Source organism: Trichosurus vulpecula, chromosome 4 (assembly GCF_011100635.1).
Source record: "Trichosurus vulpecula isolate mTriVul1 chromosome 4, mTriVul1.pri, whole genome shotgun sequence".
NCBI classification, from domain to species: domain Eukaryota; kingdom Metazoa; phylum Chordata; class Mammalia; order Diprotodontia; family Phalangeridae; genus Trichosurus; species Trichosurus vulpecula.
In genome coordinates this window covers 222284439-222303242 of record NC_050576.1, presented here as the reverse complement: position 1 = coordinate 222303242, position 18804 = coordinate 222284439, and positions in this window count along the sequence as shown.

Below are 18804 nucleotides of genomic sequence, written 5' to 3'. Positions count from 1 at the left end.
AAGTGTACATGTATATATACACATATGCAATAATATTAAGAAAGTCCTTTCTATATAGAGGCTTTGTAGGATTTTTAATTAGCATTAGTATTTTTAATAGTATTTAGAATAAATCGATATTTACAGTAAAATGGCATCCACTGATATAGTCAATATTGTTTGGGGTGTTCTTGTTTTTAATAATTTTAATATCAATCTAAGAAAAACAGAATGAAGAAGGTAAATCTGTTGACCAGTAATGGCTTTTGACCATATACACCTTTGTGGATCTTTCATGCCTAAGCTCTTTGTATCGCAAGTGCAGATAATAGGATTGATAATCATCTTGAAACTTATTGATATAGGTTAGGAAGTTATTCCAACTTCAGGCTCAAATTTCTGAATGCTTACTGGCACTTCTACCTGAATGTCCTTTAAGTGCGATGCCTCTATTCGCAAAGGAATTTCTCATCTTCACCTTCCATCTAATCAGCTTCTGACTCCTTTATTCTCTTTCACCCTTAATTGATGCCTATTATTTTAAACATCTCAATCATTTCCCAATATACCCCCTTGTTATAAGCTTCCCATTTCCTCCCATGTAGATTAGTCCAGTTCGTTGTCTAAAAGGCTAAAAAGCTGCTCCCAAGATTTGATAGGCTCAATCCACCTCTACATTGACAGCAACTTCCTGTCTTCCTGTCCTGTTGATATGGCTTCATGCTTAACTAAGGGGGAAAAAAAGATGACCTACCTGAAATTTGGGACCTTCAGGGTTAGATGCCTCAAGGCCCCTGGAGTCACCACACCTGCAATATTATATCTCCATGTGGAACTTAGGGGGCTGATTTCATTGAACTAAGTGCTATATCCTGGTTGGGTTTCCTTTCTTTGCTACTTTGTTAATTGTCAAATGACCAATGAGTATCAACTTTGGTTCTAACACAAGACCTAAATTAGTAGACTAGCCTCAGTCATGTTCACTATATTCTCCCACTGAACAGGCCCTTGTAAGAAAGGGAAAATAGTTCAGTAAAACGGTTTAATAAAGCAACCAAGTCTGGCATTGCATGTGCTACCACAGAAAGTGCTGTTATGAATATTTTGGTATTTGGTAAGATTCTGTCCTATGCCCTCTTCTCGTTTTAAACTGCCTCTCTTGGGGCTCTCATCAACCCCCATAGGTTTGATTATTAGCTCTATGCAGATGACTACCAAATATATATTGGATATTTTATATACTTACAGGGTATTTTAAAATGCAGTTCATAGATATATCAAACTCAATAGGCCAAAAATGGAAATCATTATTATTCCCTACCCCCAAACCCACTCTTCTTTCGGATATCTGTATTTCTGTCAAATGCAATACTTTCTTTCTAGTCACTCAGGTTCCAAACTTCTGAGTCATCCTAGACAACTCACTCTCCATTAGAATGTGCATACCAATTTGACCTTCACTCTCCTCCTCAGACTTTTTACTCCAGCTCCCACCCCAGAGTCCTCAAACCATATTATTATGAATGAAACTAGTTGGTACTGATTAAAAATAGAAATGCAGATAAATGGAACAGACTAGATAAGAAGTAATCAGAAATAAGTGCATTCCATAACACAGTGTTCAACAAACCTAAAAATATAAATTGCCTAGAAAGAACCCCTTTTGATAAGAACTGCTGAGAAAACTGGATAGCAGACTGGCAGAAATTAGCCAGAGACCAACATATTGCACCATATTTCACAATAAATTTGAAATGGATATGTTACCTGACTATTAAAGATAACACCATTAAAAAAAAACTAGAAGAGAAGCAAATTGTATGCCTTTCATAGCTGTGAGTAGGGGATACATTCATAACCAACAAGGGTTAGAGGGCATTACAAAAGATAAAATGGGTAATTTTGATTATATAAAACTGAAAAGGTTTTGCACGAACAAAATGAATGCACCTAGGATAAGAAGAGGAGTAATCTACTATGAAAAAATTGTAGCAACTATCTCTGATAAGGATTCGGTACCTAAGATATATAAACTAACAGCAATATTTAAGACCAAACGCAATGTAGTAGGAGTTAAAGAATATATCAAAAAAAAAGTTCTCAAATGAGGAATTGAAAACTATTAATAACAAAATGAAAAGAATTCTTCAAATCACTAATAAAAACTGTAAATCAAATCAACCCAACGAATTGGCAAAACTCATCAATGACAGAAATAATCAGTGCTAGGGGGGTTGCACAAACATAGGCACACAGACGCTTTATTGGTGGTTCTATGAATTGGTTTAAAAAAAACCACGATGGAAAGTAATTTATAATTATGCAAATAAATCAATTAAAAGGTCTATGCCTTTTGACCCAGATATTGCAGTGCTAGATATATATCCCTAAGGAGAGGTCATTGACAAAAATAAAGGTTCCATATACTCAAAAATATTTACAGCATTCCACTTTTTGTGGTGGCAAAGAACTCGGGACAAATTGATGTTTACTGATTGAGGAATAGCTAAACAAATGGTGATATATGAATGTAATGGAATATTACTGTGCTGTTAGAAATTAACATGATGAATACAGAGAAGTAAGAAAAGAATACACGAACCAATACAAAGTGAAATAAGCAGAACTCAGAAAACAGCATACAAAATGAGTGCAATAAAATAAATGGACAGGATGACAACCTACAAAACAACTGAAACTGTTAGAACAGTGTCAAGAACAAGAAGAGATCTGAAAAAATACTCCCTCCCAACTTTTTTCCACAGGTGAGAGAACATTGCTCATAATATAAGCTTTTTTTAGGTGTTGAGAAGTTTTACTGATTTTTTTTCTTATATTCCTTTTTTTAAAAAATGCATTGTTATGAGGATTTAGTCTCAGGGAAAGGAAGGAGGAGGAATTTGGGGGAGGGAGTGAGAGGGAGTCTAGGTTATATAATTATTAAAATAGCCTATATATTATTAAAATATATTTTTAAAAAATCATGGCACAGAGGCATGATCAAATGGTAATGAGGAAGTTCAATTATCCAGACATTTGCTGGATCTTTTTCCCTGTCCAAAACAAGAAGAAATTAAAATTGTTAGTCTGCTTCTATTATCAATAATATTTGAAAAATCATAGAAAATGGAAGTGGTATCACAAGATTGGAAAAGGGTAAATGTTGCCCCAATTTTCAAAAAAGGGAAGAGGAAAGAAACCACAAACTATAAACCAGTGATCTTGAATTTGAATCCTGGGAAAATTCTAGAATAGATCACCAAAGAGGTTACTGGAGAACATGTAGAAAGGAAAGCAGTAACTGAAAAAAGCCGGGATGGCTTCATGAAGAACAGGTTATTCCAAACTACCTTCATTTCATGTCAGAAGTTGTTGCTGTTGTGTTTGTCCTTTATTTTCAAAGAGGACCATGACATCAGGAAAATGATGACTTGATTTGAAGTTGACTTTGATTTGAGTCAGGGAGGGCTGTGCAAGGTAACCAGCCTCATTTTCTCCTCCAGAGCCATCTGGGTCCAGTGGCCAGATGTTCATCAGGACAATTGGAGATGGCCCAGGATGCAATGGAAGACATTGGCCCTTTCGGAGTAAGGCCTTTTCACATTCTCACTTTGAGTGAGGTAGTGCCCATTCAGTGAATAGGCTTCTTTAAGAAGTGAGTGAGTCAAGGGGGGGGGGGGGAGTGGAGCCAAGATGGCAGCTGGAAAGCAGGGACTACCGTGAGCTCCCCACCAAGTCCCTCCAAAAACCTATAAAAAATGGCTCTGAACCAATTCTAGAACTGCAGAACCCACAAAATAGCGGAGGGAAGCAGGGCTCCAGCCCAGGACAGCCTGGATCATCTCTGGGTAACGTCTATCCCACACAGAGCTGGGAGCAGAAGGGAGCAGAGCAGAGCCCAGCGTGGGCTGTGTGGACCAACCAGACCAGGAGCCAGGCGGAGCATGCCCTAGCGCACTGAATCAGTGAGCTGCAGCAGTTACCAGACTTCTCAACCCACAAACACCAAAGACAACAGAGAAGGTTAGTGGGAAAAGCTGCTGGGGACAGAGTGAAAAAAGGACTTCTCCCAGCCACCGCCCCGGGGGCAGCCGAGGTGGGGCAGCTACAGAACTACAGCTGCAGTTGCTTCCAGCTCCAGGCCCACCTGGTGGGAGGAATTAAGTGGCAGGTCAGAGCAGGAGTGCAGAGCCTGCTGAAGGTTTAAGTCCAGTCCAGGTTTGGGGGTTCTTGGGGAAGGAGGAGTGCTGGTGTGGCAGAGCGCATCCCCCCAAGCTTGGAACATAGTTCTCTTCACTCTACAAACAGTCATACCCCGCTGAAAAACTCAAGGGTCAAGTAAGTTGGTTGGGAAAATGTCCAGGCAGCAAAAACAGTCTCAGATTCAGAGTCAGACTTTGGAATCTTTCTTTGGTGACAAAGAAAACCAAAACATACAGCCAGAAGTCAACAAAGTCAAAAAGCCTACAACAAAAGCCTCCAAGAAAAACATGAACTGATCTCAGGCCATGGAAGAGCTCAAAAGGGATTTGGAAAAACAAGTTAGAGAAGTAGAGGAAAAATTGGGAAGAGAAATGAGAAGGATGTGAGAAAACCATGAAAAACAAGTCAATGACTTGCTAAAGGAGAACCAAAAAAATACTGAAAAATACTGAAAAATATACTGAAGAAAGCAACACCTTAACAAATAGACTAACTCAAATGGCAAAAGAGCTCCAAAAAGCCAATGAGGAGAAGAATGCCTTGAAAGGCAGAATTAGCCAAATGGAAAAGGAGCTCCAAAAGACCACTGAAGAAAATACTACCTTAAAAATTAGATTGGAGCAAGTGGAAGCTAGTGACTTGATGAGAAATCAAGATTTTATAAAACAGAACCAAAGGAATGAAAAAGTGGAAGACAATGTGAAATATCTCATTGGAAAAACCACTGACCTGGAAAATAGATCCAGGAGAGAGAATTTAAAAATTATTGGACTACCTGAAAGCCATGATCAAAAAAAGAGCCTAGATATCATCTTTCAAGAAATTATCAAGGAGAACTGCCCTGATATTCTAGAACCACAGGGCAAAATAGAAATTGAAAGAATCCACCGATCGCCTCCTCAAATAGATCCCAAAAAGAAATCTCCTAGGAATATTGTCGCCAAATTCCAGAGCTCCCAGATCAAGGAGAAAATACTGCAAGCAGCCAGAAAGAAACAATTTGAGTATTGTGGAAACCCAATCAGAATAACCCAAGATCTGGCAGCTTCCACATTAAGAGATCGAAGGGCTTGGAATATGATATTCCGGAGGTCAATGGAGCTAGGATTAAAACCTAGAATCAAATCAGCAAAACTGAGTATCATGCTCCAAGGCAAAATCTGGATTTTCAATAAAATAGAAGACTTTGAAGCTTTCTCAGTGAAAAGACCAGAGCTGAACAGAAAATTTGACTTTCAAACACAAGAATCAAGAGAAGCATGAAAAGGTAATCAAGAAAAAGAACAAGTTAAAGAAATTGCAAGGGACTTACTAAAGTTGAACTGTTTTGTTCACATTCCTACATGGAAAGATAATGTGTATGATTCATGAGACCTCAGTATTAGGGTAGCTGAAGGGAATGTGCATATATATACATACATATATATATATATATATATATATATATATATATATATATATGTTTATGTGTATAAACAGAGAGAGAGAGAGAGAGAGAGAGAGAGTACACAGGGTGAGTTGAAGATGAAGGGAAGATATCTAAAAGAAATAAAATCAAATTAAGGAATGAGAGAGGAATATATTGAGAGAGGGAGATAGGGAGAGATAGAATGGGGTGGATTATCTCACATAAAGGTGGCATGAGGAAGCAGTTCTGTGGGAGGAGGGGAGAGGGCAGGTGAGGGGGGAATGAGTGAATTTTGCTCTCATCAGATTTGGCCTGAGGAGGGAATACCATACATACTCAATTGGCTATCTTACCCCACAGGAAAGAAGAGGGAAGAAGATTTAAAAAAAAGAGGGGGGATGATGGAGGGGAGGGCAGATGGGGGTGGAGGTAATCAAAATCAAACACTTTCGAAGAGGGACAGGGTCAAGGGAGAAAATTCAATGAAGGGGGATAGGTTAGGAAGGAGCAAAATATAGTCTTTCACAACATGAGTATTGTGGAAGGGTTATACATAATAATACATGTGTGGCCTATGTTGAATTGCTCAACTTCTTAGGGAGGGTGGGTGGGAAGGGATGAAGGGAGAGAATTTGGAACTCAAAGTTTTAAAAACAGATGTTCAAAAACAAAAAAAAGTTTTTGTATGCAACTAGAAAATAAGATACACAGGCAATGGGGTGTAGAAATTTATCTTGCCCTACAAGAAAGGAAGGGAAAAGGGGTGGGAGGGGAGTGGGGTGACAGAAGGGAGGGTTGACTGGGGAACAGGAAAACCAGAATATACACCATCTTGGAGTGGGGGGGAGGGTAGAAATGGGGAGAAAATTTGTAATTCAAACTCTTGTGAAAATCAATGCTGAAAACTAAATATATTAAATAAAAAAAAGAAAAGAAAAACACCTTTTACCCACAAAAAAAAGAAGTGAGTCAAGGGATGACTTGGAACAAAGAAGGAAAGAAAGAAAAGAAGGAAGGAAGGAAGGAAGGAAGGAAGGAAGGAAGGAAGAAAGAAAGAAAGAAAGAAAGAAAGAAAGAAAGAAAGAAAGAAAGAAAGAAAGAAAAAGTGAGAGAGAGAAGGAGAGAATGAGGGAAAGAGGGAAGGAAGGAAGGAAGGAAGGAAGGAAGGAAGGAAGGAAGGAAGGAAGGAAGGAAGGAAGATAGATAGGAAGGCAAGAAATTAGCCAGTAAACCTCAAATTAACTGAGGAGCTTCCAGCCATCAAAATTTACCTTCCTTTGGAGAGGAGACAGAGAGGGAGAGGATGAGCTGAGTTACCCAACTGGCTGGATCCCCATTCAGGCAGCTCGGACTACTCACAGGTTATATTTGTCCTTTGTTTATGAGGAGGATCATAACATCAGGAAAATGATGGCATGACTTGAAGTTGACTTTGATTTGAGTGAGGGAGGGTCGTGCCTCACTTTTTCCTCCAGAGCCATCTGGGTCCAGTGGCCAGATATTCATCAGGACGTTTGGAGGTGGCCAAGATACAATGGGAGACCATGGCCCTTTTGGAGTAAGGCCTTTTCAAGTCTTCACTTTGAGTGAGGTATTGCCCATTCAGTGAATAGGCCTCTTTAAGAAGTGAGTCAAGGGATGGCCCCTTTAGTTGGAAAAAAGAAAAAAAACAAACTTGGAGGGGAAGACCCTGAGGGTTGCTGGTCAAAAGAGAAACAGTTACCATTGACATTCACTCTGAGCCAGGAGGAGCCCAAAATATAGCAATTAAGTGTAAGTATTAAATTAGTAGAAGAGGAGGATGCTGTGTTTACAATTTACTTAGATTTTAGCAGTCTCTTGTGAAGAAGATGGAGGGATATCAGATGATATTATAGAGGGATTCAGAATTGACCAGATGATCAGAATCAAAGAGTAATTGAGTAGTTGTTAATGGTTCATTGTCAGTGGGGAATTGATCTTCAGCAGACCTGCTCCCCAGGGATCTAATAAACGAAAGACAGTTTGGGGTTCAGAAGAACCAGGAAAGGTTTTGTGCAAAGATGGTGCTTGAACCAAGTTTTGAAGGAAACTGGAGATTGTAAGAAGTGAAAAGAGATTGCATTCAAGGTGGAAGGAAATGGAATGTCCTGTGTGAGGAACAGAAGGAAGACCAGTTTGGCTGGATCAGTACTGGAAGGGGAATAATCAATCTGGACAAGTAAGTTGGATCTATGTTGGGGTCAAGCACTGTGGTATTATGTTAGCTTGGTAGGATCTGTGTTTGTTCCTTGGATAAAGGCATAGATGGCACACTTAGCAAAATCGCAGATGACACAAAGCTAGGATGGATAGCTTATATGGTAGATGACACAGACAAGATCCAAAAGAATCTTTACAAGTTAGAATATTGGACTAATAAGATGAAATTCAGAAGAAATAGGTTAATGATTACGGAGCTAAGATGGCAAAGTACAGTCCAGAACCCAGCTCAGCTTTCCCAATATTCTCCTCCAAACATCTTTAAAACAATCCTTCAGATAAAATTTTGTAGCAGCAGAGCCAACAAGAGATCAGAGGGAGACATTTTTCCAGCCTCAGACAACTTAGGAGGTCCACAGGAGAAGTCCATAACACCAAGGTAGGCACAGGCCTAGAGCACAGCAGGAGCACTAGTAGTGGGCCTTGGAGGTAAGCTGTAACAGCACTAGCAGCTTTGGAAACTTTTGGCCCAGAGATGGGGGTGGGGGGAGGTGTCAGATAAATGGTCACAAAAAGCTCACAGGGGATTCTTTGCTGATACTGGGGGCACGTGGTGCTGATTGGCAACTCTATTGACCATAAGCAGGTCTAGGTTACAGTTTTAGGATGGAGAGAAGTACTTGCAATTAGTTACAAGGAAGCAGAGGCCCTAGTCACAGTCCCAGGGCCAAGAAAAGTGCTAGCACTTGTGGTTGCAGGAGGTCAGGGGATCAGATCTCAGTTCCAGGGTCAAGAGGTACTTTAACACTTGTGGCTACAGGGAAGTGTGGGCTCTTCTTGAGTAAAGACAAGAGCAGAGACCAGGTGAGAAGTGATCATACTTCTTCCAGGATAACAGCACCTTAGAAGCACCAAAAACTTGCAGACCTTCAGAACTAGCTCTGAGAACAATAGCAGGAAAAAGCCTGAAGCCTAGCTCAGTGCATCCCCATCCACAGGTGAGCAGAGACCAACTTTACCAGAAAGTTCAAAGTGAAGAAATGGGCTGGGAAAATGAGTAATCAACAACAACAACAAAAGAACTCAACCATAAAAGCTCCTACAGTGGCAGAGAAAACCAAGACATAAACTTAGAAGACTACAATAATGTGAAAATAGCTACAAGCAAAGCCTCAAAGAGAAATGCTACTTGAACCCAAGGCAAGCAAGAATTCCTGGAAGAGTTAAAAAGATGAGTGGTGGAGGAAAAATTAGGAAAAGAAATAAGAGTGATGGAAGAAAATTATGAAAAGAGAATTATCAGCATGGTAAAAGAGGCACAAAAATCCACTGAAGAAAAGAACTCCTTTAAAAGCAGAATAGGTCAAATGGAAAAAGAGGTATGAAAGCTCACTAGAGAAAGTAATTCCTTCAAAACTAAAATTGGGCAAGCAGAAGCTAATGACTCTGTGAAACTTCGAGAAACAATTAAACAAAGTCAAAAGAATGAAAAAGAAGAAAATATGAATTATCTCAATGGAAAACAACCTGAAAAATAGATTAAAGAGCAATAATTAAAGAATTATCTGGGCTGCCTGAAAGCCATGATCCAAAAAAAGAGCCTAGACATCATATTTTAACAATTACAAAGAAAGACTGCCCTGATATCTTAGATCCAGAGGGTAAAATAGAAATTGAAAGAATTCATTGATCACCTCTTAAAAGAAATCTGAACATGAAAACTCCAAGGAGAAAATATTACAAGCAGCCAGAAACAAACAATTCAAGTATCGTGGAGCCACAATCAGTATCACACAAGATTTAGCAGCTTCCACATTAAAAAAGCAGAGAGCTTTGAATATTATATTCTGGAAGGCAAAGGACCTAAGATTATAATCAAGAATAACTTACCCCGTAAAATAGAGTATAATCTTTCAGGAGGTGAAATGGATATTTAATGAAATAGAGGACTCCTAAGCATTCTGATGAAAAAAAAAACAGAGCTGAATAGAATATTTGACATTCAAAGAGAAGACTTAAGAGAAGCATAAAAAGGCACACCTGAAAAAATAAACCTAAGGGATTCAAAGGAGTTAATCTATTTACACTTCTATATGGAAAGATGATACTTGTAACTCCTAAGAACTTCCTTGTTATTAGGGCAGTTAGAAGATACAGCGGGCACAGATGTGAGTTGCTTATGTTGGTATAATCTCCAAAATATGTAGAGGTGAGAAAGAGGGATGCACTGGGACAAGGGGTTAAGGGAGAGGTAGAATGGAACAAATTTTCTCACATAAAGGAGGTATGCAAGGAAGAGCTTTTGTAGTAGAAAGGAAAATGGGGTGGGGATAAGGAATACTTCAACCTCACTCTCATTGGAATTTGTTCAAAGAGGGGAATATATACATATATATATATATATACACACATATATGTATATGTATATATATACACACACGTACACACATATATATTTACATATATAGGCAATTAGGTATTAAAATCTATTATATATAACAAATACATTAGAGATATATAAATGAATATATTGTATACAACATATATTTTATATATAAAAAGATAATTAGAGATACATATATAATACATATATAGTCAATTGGGTATAGAAATCTATTTTAACCAATAGGGAGATAGGAGGGGAAGGGGATAAGTGATATGGGAAAAGAGGATGATAAGAGGGAAAACAGATTAGGGGAAGCAGTGGTTTGAAGTAAGACAGACTTTTGAGAAAGGACAGGATAAAAAGAGAAAGCAAAGGATAAACAAAGGAAAACTGAAGGGAGGAAAATGCAGTTAGTGATCATAACTGTAAATGGAAATGGGATGCGCTAACCCATAGAATGGAAGCAGATAGCAAAAATAGATGGTAAACCAGAATCCAACAATGTGTTGTGTATAAAAAAATACATTTAGAACAGAAAGACACACATAAAGTTCAAACGAAAGGCTAGAGCAGAATCTATTATGCTTCAGCTGAAGTGAAAAGGGCAGGAGTGGCAATCATGATCTCAGACAAAATGAAAGAAAAATTAGACTTAATTGAAAGAGATAAGCAGGGAAACTACATTTTGCTAAAAGGCACCATAGACAATGAAATAATATTTTAAAAATTTACAGCAAGTTTTTCTGATAAGAGCCTCATTTCTCAACATATAGGGAACAAAGTCAAATTTAAAAGAGAGAGAGAGAGAGAGAGAGAGAGAGAGAGAGAGACAGACAGACAGAGAGAGAGAGACAGACTCCCTAATTGATAAATGGTGAAATATATGAACAAGAATTTTTCAGAAGAATAAATTGAAAACATCTATAGTTATATTAAAATGCTCTAATTCACTATTTATTAGAAAAAGGCAAATTAAAACAACTCTGAGGTGTCACTTCAACAACTGTCAGAAATGACAAAGGGGGCATGTTTTCAGAAAAAAAACATGACAAGACCTCCATGAACTGATGCAAAGAAAAGTGAGAAGAACTGGGGTATCACTGGGCACTGTAACAGCAGTGTTGTAATGACAATCAACTGTGAAAGACTTGGCTGCTCTGATCAATACAACGATCCAAGAGAATTCCAAGGATTCACGATGAAAAAAAATGTCATCCCCCTCCAGAGAGAGAACTGATGAACTCTGAGTGCAAATTAAAGTATGATTTTCTTCCTTTCATTATTATCTTTTTGCTTTTTTTTTTTTTGCAATATGGTAAATATGGAAATATGTGTTACACGGCAATGGAGTAGAGAACAGCATCAAATTAGCTCAGTTCCTACACATCACTGGTCCCACCAAGCTCCTATCCAAAAGTGACACTATGGATGAGTCCATTTCAGCTTCCGTTGGGTGGGGGAGCTCTCAAAAGTCGTGCCTTCCTCCTCAGGGTCTAGATGCTTCAGTGGTCGTACACTAGAGCTCTGGAATAAGAGGATGTCAAGGAGCTCTCTGGAGCTTTGAAACTCAAATGTCTTAGGCTGTACTCCTTTCATGAGTTTCCAAGTTTTGCGATGATCACAGAGACAAAACCAAAAACAAACTGACAGGATATTTTGAATGCCTTTGCAGTCAATCAAAGAGCTCCTCTTCAACACACAGTCAACCAAAACCAATTAAAACATGTCTACACATGCTCCAAAGTTTCTCTCTCCAAGTCTATCGCTTCCCGTATATGTTATAATTCTCCTAGAAGAAAGTTTCCCAGGTAGAAAGCAAAGAAAGAATGGAGGAAGGGAGGGAGGAAGGAAGGAAGAGAGGAAGGAAGGAAGGAATGGATGGAGGTAGGGAGAGAGGAAGGGAGGAAGGAAGGAAGGAAGGAAGGAAGGAATGGATGGAGGTAGAGAGGGAGGAAGGGAGGAAGGAAGAAAGGAAGGAAGGGAGGAAGGAAGGAAGGAAGGAAAGAAGGAAGGAAGGAAGGAGGGAGGGAGGGAAGAAGGAAGGAAGGAAGGAAAGAAAGATTTACCTACTTTGCAGCAGACACTGTATGAAGCACTTCACAAAGTGCTCATTTGTTCCTCACAAAGACAATGTGAAATAAGTGCTATTATTATCCCCATTTTTCAGTTGAGGAAACTGAAACATAATGAAAGTTATGCTGACTCAGCGACCCCCAAGTTACCAGTCTTGCATCTGTATCCATGTTGGGGGAGGCTCTGTTGGGGGACACATCAACCAATCTGCAGCACCCAGGAGCTACCCGTTTACTCTCACATTGGGGAGGTGCTGATGTGCAATGGCCTATACCCTTTTGTTAACACGGACCTATCTGAATTGTCTTTATCTCATTATGAAAGTTATCTATAAATGCTGACCCCATCTTGAAACCTTTGCTGATCTCCAGTGATCAGCCTGTCAATGTGTTGCTACCTTGATATGTTTTAATAAAGTCCTTTTAATTCTCTTTGTCCCCAGTTTTGCCTCCTTAATCAGAATGAAACCTGAACAAAGAATTTTCTTTTTGATACACAGACAGAAGTTAGGTGACTTTCCTGCAGCTCATAAGTATGAGGCTGGATTTGAAGGAAGGTTTTCCTGACTCCAGGCCTAGCATTGTATGCACTGAGCCACCTGACTACCTCTAGGCTTGAGATCCCCTTACACCTACATATACATGTAACATATATAATGTAAATATATGTATTTACAATATGCCTAAACGTGTATAGTAAATATGTCTCCTCTGATAATATGTAAGATCCTTGAGAGCAGAAAAGAATGGCTTTTTATTTTCTTTTTTTCTCCAGTGCCTAGCTCAGTGCCTGGACTATAGCAGGCAGTTGATAAATGTTTGTTGATTAATAAATTGAGTCATATATGGGTCTTTTCTTTCTGTTTTTGACCTGCTTGAGGGTATATGCCCAGTAGTGGAGTAGATGGATCAAAGAACATGAAAACTTTCTTCTCACTCTCAAATTGTTTTCCGGAGAGGCTAGGTCAAATCACAGCTCCACCAACAGTACATTGTGACACCATTGTTCTTCTCAGCATCACCACCTCCTCTCCTTCCTTCCTCTCCCCTTTCCTTCCTCCCCCATGTCTACTCTCCGTGTTGAATTGTATAGATTTGGCTTCCCCCACACCTCTCACACCTGTGATTTATTTTCTATTACTACTGCCCTAATCCCAGTTCAAATGTCCCAATGCCTAAACTTCAATCTTGATATCCTAATAATATTTACTTCTGAGAGTGGTGTTGAGAAAAGTGCTTTGTAAATCCCAAGTCCCTGTATAATCCAAGCATTATTACACATCATTTCCATTCTACTTTGCGTTCTAGTTTTTGGGGTACTTGTCTTCCCTCCCTCTCTCTTCATTTAGGAGATGGCAAGTTCCTGGAATGCAGGGATTCTCTTACCCCTCATTGTATCTTGTACTTCATTGAACATAGCGCCCTGTAAAATGACTGCTTAACACATAACTGAAATGATAGATTTAGTGCTGGAAGGGACCTGAGAGACTATGTAGTTTAAATCACATTTTACAGATGAGAAGGTTGACTACTAGCAAGGTTAAGTGACTTGTCCAGGGTCACACAGGAATCAAATAGCAAAGCTAAGATTTGAATTCAAATCTTCTTGTCTCCAAACACAGTGAGCTCTCCACTGTGCTGTGCTACTTCCATTGAATTGAATTGGAGCTAGAATAAATGATTGCTAATATCATTTTATTGTCCCTATTTATCCTATGAGGTAACATGATAGGGTGCTTAACCTCCTCCCAGAAAGAGTTGGGTTCAAATGTTGACTGTGACATTATCTAGGGGACCTTTGGCAAGTCAGTAATAGGATCTTAGATGTAGAGCCAGAAGTGAGCCTTAAAAATCATCTAATCCTCTAATTTTTATAGATGAATAAACTGAGAATTTCTCTGAACCTCAGATAACTTTTTGGCTTTTTTTCCTAATGAACTTGACAAATATTCACCAACATAAATATTTCCATATACAACAAATAGGAAAAATGATTATATAGGAAACCATTAATCTCTATTATATAAAGCTTAATGGATTTTTTTTTAGAATATATTAACACAGTAACACTAACACAGCAGTCCCAAGATTGTCTGTCTCCTTCTGACCTTCCTTCTTCTTTGGTATATATATATATATATATATATATATATATATATATATATATATATATATATATATATATATATATGTGTGTGTGTGTGTGTGTATATATATATATATATATACATATATGTGTGTGTGTGTGTGTATTATTCATTTTAAACTTAAATACAAAATGAGAAAAGAAAAAAAAATTTCCATGTACACAGCAGAACATATTTTCAGAACTCAATATAAAAAAAATAAATTTTCATGTCAAGAAGACCTATATAATAAATATTACAATTGTTTTCAAAGCTGCCCAGCTTTTCTTCACTTCCTTCTAGGTTTTTCTTTGTTCTCTGATGTGCATTTTTTACTTTCTCTTTTTTTCTCTCTCCCTCCCCCATCCACTATCCTAAAGAAGGACATAATTAAGTACATATATACATATGTATATATATATATAAATATATATAAACATACATATATACACTCATACACATATATGTAAGACCATACTATGCATACTTATACTTGTTATCTCTCTAGAGGTGGATAGCATCTTCCTTCCAACTTTTTCCATGTTTTTTCTAAATCTATCAGTTCATTTCCTACAGCACAGCAATACTCAAGCATGTAACAACAAATGCTACTTGCTGCTACTGAGGCTGTGTAAGACCAGTAACACCAGCACACAGGAGAGCTGCTAGTACAGCTAGCACTGCTTTTCTAAGGAAAGCAGCTTTAAGGGGTTTACAATCTCATTTTAATCAAACATACATATATCATTCACTTAGGTCAGGGGTACAAGTCAGCACCCCAAACTTCAGAGCAAATACAGACAGGAATTATCAACAGAGAAAATATAAACAGGGAAATAACACAGATCAACAGACAGGCTTCTAGCTGTCTGACCAAAGCTATATATACATAGTTACCAGAGAGAGGAGCATAAACATCTGGGTTTTCAAAGCCAGGGGGCTTCTTAAGGTCTACCTAAAGTCTCCACACCAACACTCTTCCAATGGGTGAGCCCCAAAACAAAACGCCAACCTCAGATCTTATATGCCCTTCTCTGGGCCAGAGGGCATCACAACCATGCAACTCAAAACCATCTGAACTAGGGCTTTCTTGTTTCTTAAGCAGGTCAAAGAAACAAAAGACAACAAAAAGTCCACTTTGCTTACCATTACATATGAAAGGCAAGACTCATCAAAGGTACTTGATTACCTTAGCATTCTAAAAGAGAAAACAAAAAAGCCCCACCCTAATTACCATAACACAGCACAATCACATCCTATTTGAGTGATTGTCTATGAAAGTTTCCCCTCAATTTTCTACATTCCTTCTATTCTTGGCTGATTTTGTTTATACAGGAAATTTTTTATTAAAAATCATCAAAATTATCCATTTTACTCTTAAATAATTCTCTCACTTTATAGTTTAAGGTCTGACACTGCTGAATCTCTCTGCTTTACATCTTTTTCCCCAGTCTCTTTGAAATTACTAACCTTCTGTTCTTCCAAATGAACTTTGTTGTTATTTTTTCTCAGTGAAAAAATTTCTTTTAGTAACTTAATTGGGATAGCATTGAACAAATAGACTAGTTATGTAAAATTGTCATTTTTTATCTTTGGTATATTTTTAAAATGTGTTGCTAATACTCTTTTCTTTTTTTTTTTTTTTTTTTTTTTTGCTATCACTATTATTCTGCCCCTCTCATCTCTCCTAGAACTCCACTTCCCCTCCCCAAATACCTTGCACAAGTGAGGGGGTGGATGCTTGTAATAAATAAGTATTGGTCAAGCAAATAAATCTCCACTTTGACTGTGTCTGAAAATGTATGACATTCTGCACCTTTAAAGAGCCTGCTCCTACATCAGTCTTCTGGAGTTATGATTAGTCATTGCATTGATCAAAGTTCTTAAGCCTTTCAAAAATGTTTTCTTTAATAATATGGTACTCATTCTACACATGGTTCTCCACCTCAGGCAGTTCTTTAACACTTATCTACTAATTTATGGATGGATTAAGATGGCAGCTAGAAAGCAGTGACCTGCCTAAAGCTCTCCCCCAGGACCCTCCAAACACCTATAAAAATGGCTCTGAACAAATTCTAGAATTGCAGAACCCATGGAATAGCAGAGGGGAGCAGAACTCTAGCCCAGGACAGACTGGATGGTCGCTGGGTAAGGTCTATCGCACCATGCTGGGAGCAGAGCAGAGCACAGCCCAGCATGGGCCACACCCAGACCAACCAGACTGGGAGCCAGCCGGAGCAGGCCTTAGTGCCCTGAATCAGTGAGCTGTGGCAGTTACCAGACATCTCAATCCACAAACACCAAAGACAACAGAGAAGGTTAGTGGGAAAAACTACAGGGACAGAGTGAAAGGAGCTGATGGTTGGCCACTGCCCCGGGGGTGGCAGAGGTGGTGTAGCTCTGAGGCTGCTTCCAGAGCTACAGCTGCAGTTGCTTCTGGCCCCAGGCCCACCTGGTGGAAAGAATTAAGTGGCAGATCAGAGCAGGAGTGCAGAGCCTGCTTAGATCTGAGTTGTGGTCAGAGTTGGCAGTTCTTGGGGGAGGAGGAACACTGGTGTGGCAGAGCTTGTTGTTTAGAAATAGCTCTGAAAACAACAGCACAGTCCCTCAAGATTGGGACAAAGTACTCTCTACTCTACAAGCAGTCATACTGCCACAAAAAGCTCAAGGGTCAAGTAGTTGACTGGAAACATGGCCAGGCAGCAAAAAGAGTCTCAGATTCAGAGTCAGACTTTGGAATCTTTCTTTGGTGACAAAGAAGACCAAAACATACAGACAGAAGAAGTCAACAAAGTCAAAGAGCCTACATCAAAAGCCTCCAAGAAAAACATGAACTGGTCTCAGGCCATGGAAGAGCTCAAAAAGGATTTGGAAAAACAAGTTAGAGAAGTAGAGGAAAAATTGGGAAGACAAATGAGAGTGATGTGAGAAAACCATGAAAAACAAGTCAATGACTTGCTAAAGGAGACCCCAAAAATACTGAAGAAAATAACACCTTAAAAAATAGACTAACTCAAATGGCAAAAGAGCCCCAAAAAGCCAATGAGGAGAAGAATTCCTTGAAAGGCAGAATTAGCAAAATGAAAAAAAGGAGGTCCAGAAGACCACTGAAGAAAATACTACCTTAAAAATTAGATTGAAGCAAGTGGAAGCTAGTGACTTTATCAGAAATCAAGATATTATAAAACAGAACCAAAGGAATGAAAAAATGGAAGACAATGTCAAATATCTCATAGGAAAAACCACTGACCTGGAAAATAGATCCAGGAGAGATAATTTAAAAATTATTGGACTACCTGAAAGCCATGACCAAGAAAAGAGCCTAGATATCATCTTTCAAGAAATTATCAAGGAAAACTTCCCTGATATTCTAGTGCCAGAGGGTAAAATAGAAATTAAAAGAAGCCAATGATTGCCTCCTGAAAAAGATCCCAAAAAGAAAACTCCTAGGAATATCGTCACCAAATTCCAGAGCTCCCAGATCAAGTAGAAAATACTGCAAGCAGCCAGAAAGAAACAATTTGAGTATTGTGGAAATACAATCAGGATAACGCAAGATCTAGCAGCTTCTACATTAAGAGATTGAAGGGCTTGGAATATATATTCTGGAGGTCAATGGATTAAAACCAAGAATCACCTACCCAGCAAAACTAAGTATCATGCTCCAAGGCAAAATATGGATTTTCAATAAAATAGAAGACTTTCAAGTTTTCTCAGTGAAAAGACCAGAGCTGAATATCAAATCTGACTTTCAAACACAAGAATCAAGAGAAGCATGAAAAGGTAAACAAGAAAGAGAAATCATAAGGGACTTACAAAAGTTGAACTGTTTTGTTTACATTCCTACATGGAAAGATGATGTGTATAATTCAAGAGACCTCAGTATTAGGGTAGCTGAAGAGAATACACACACACACACACACACATGCACACACACACACATATATATACACATATATGTGTGTGTGTGTATGTATACATATATATATAGATAGAGAGAGAGAGAGAGAGAGAGACAGAGAGAGACAGAGAGAGAGACACAGAAAGAGAGAGAGAGAGAGAGAGAGAGAGAGGGCACAGGGTGAGTTGAATATGAAGGGATGATATCTAAAAAAGTAAAATCAAATTAAGGGATAAGAGAGGAATATATTGAGAGAGGGAGAAAGGGAGAGATAGAATGGGGTAAATTATCTGACATAAAAGTGGCAAGAAAAAGCAGTTCTGTAGGAGGAGAAGAGGGAGCGATTGAGGGGGAATGAGTGAATCTTGCTCTCATGGGATTTGACCTGAGGAGGGAATAACATACACACTCAATTGGGTATCTTACCCCGCAGGAAAGAAGGAGGAAGCAGATAATAAAGGGGTGACAATAGAAGGGAGGGTAGATGGGGGAAGAGGTAATCAAAAACAAACACTTTCGAAAAGGGACAGGATCAAGGGAGAAAATTG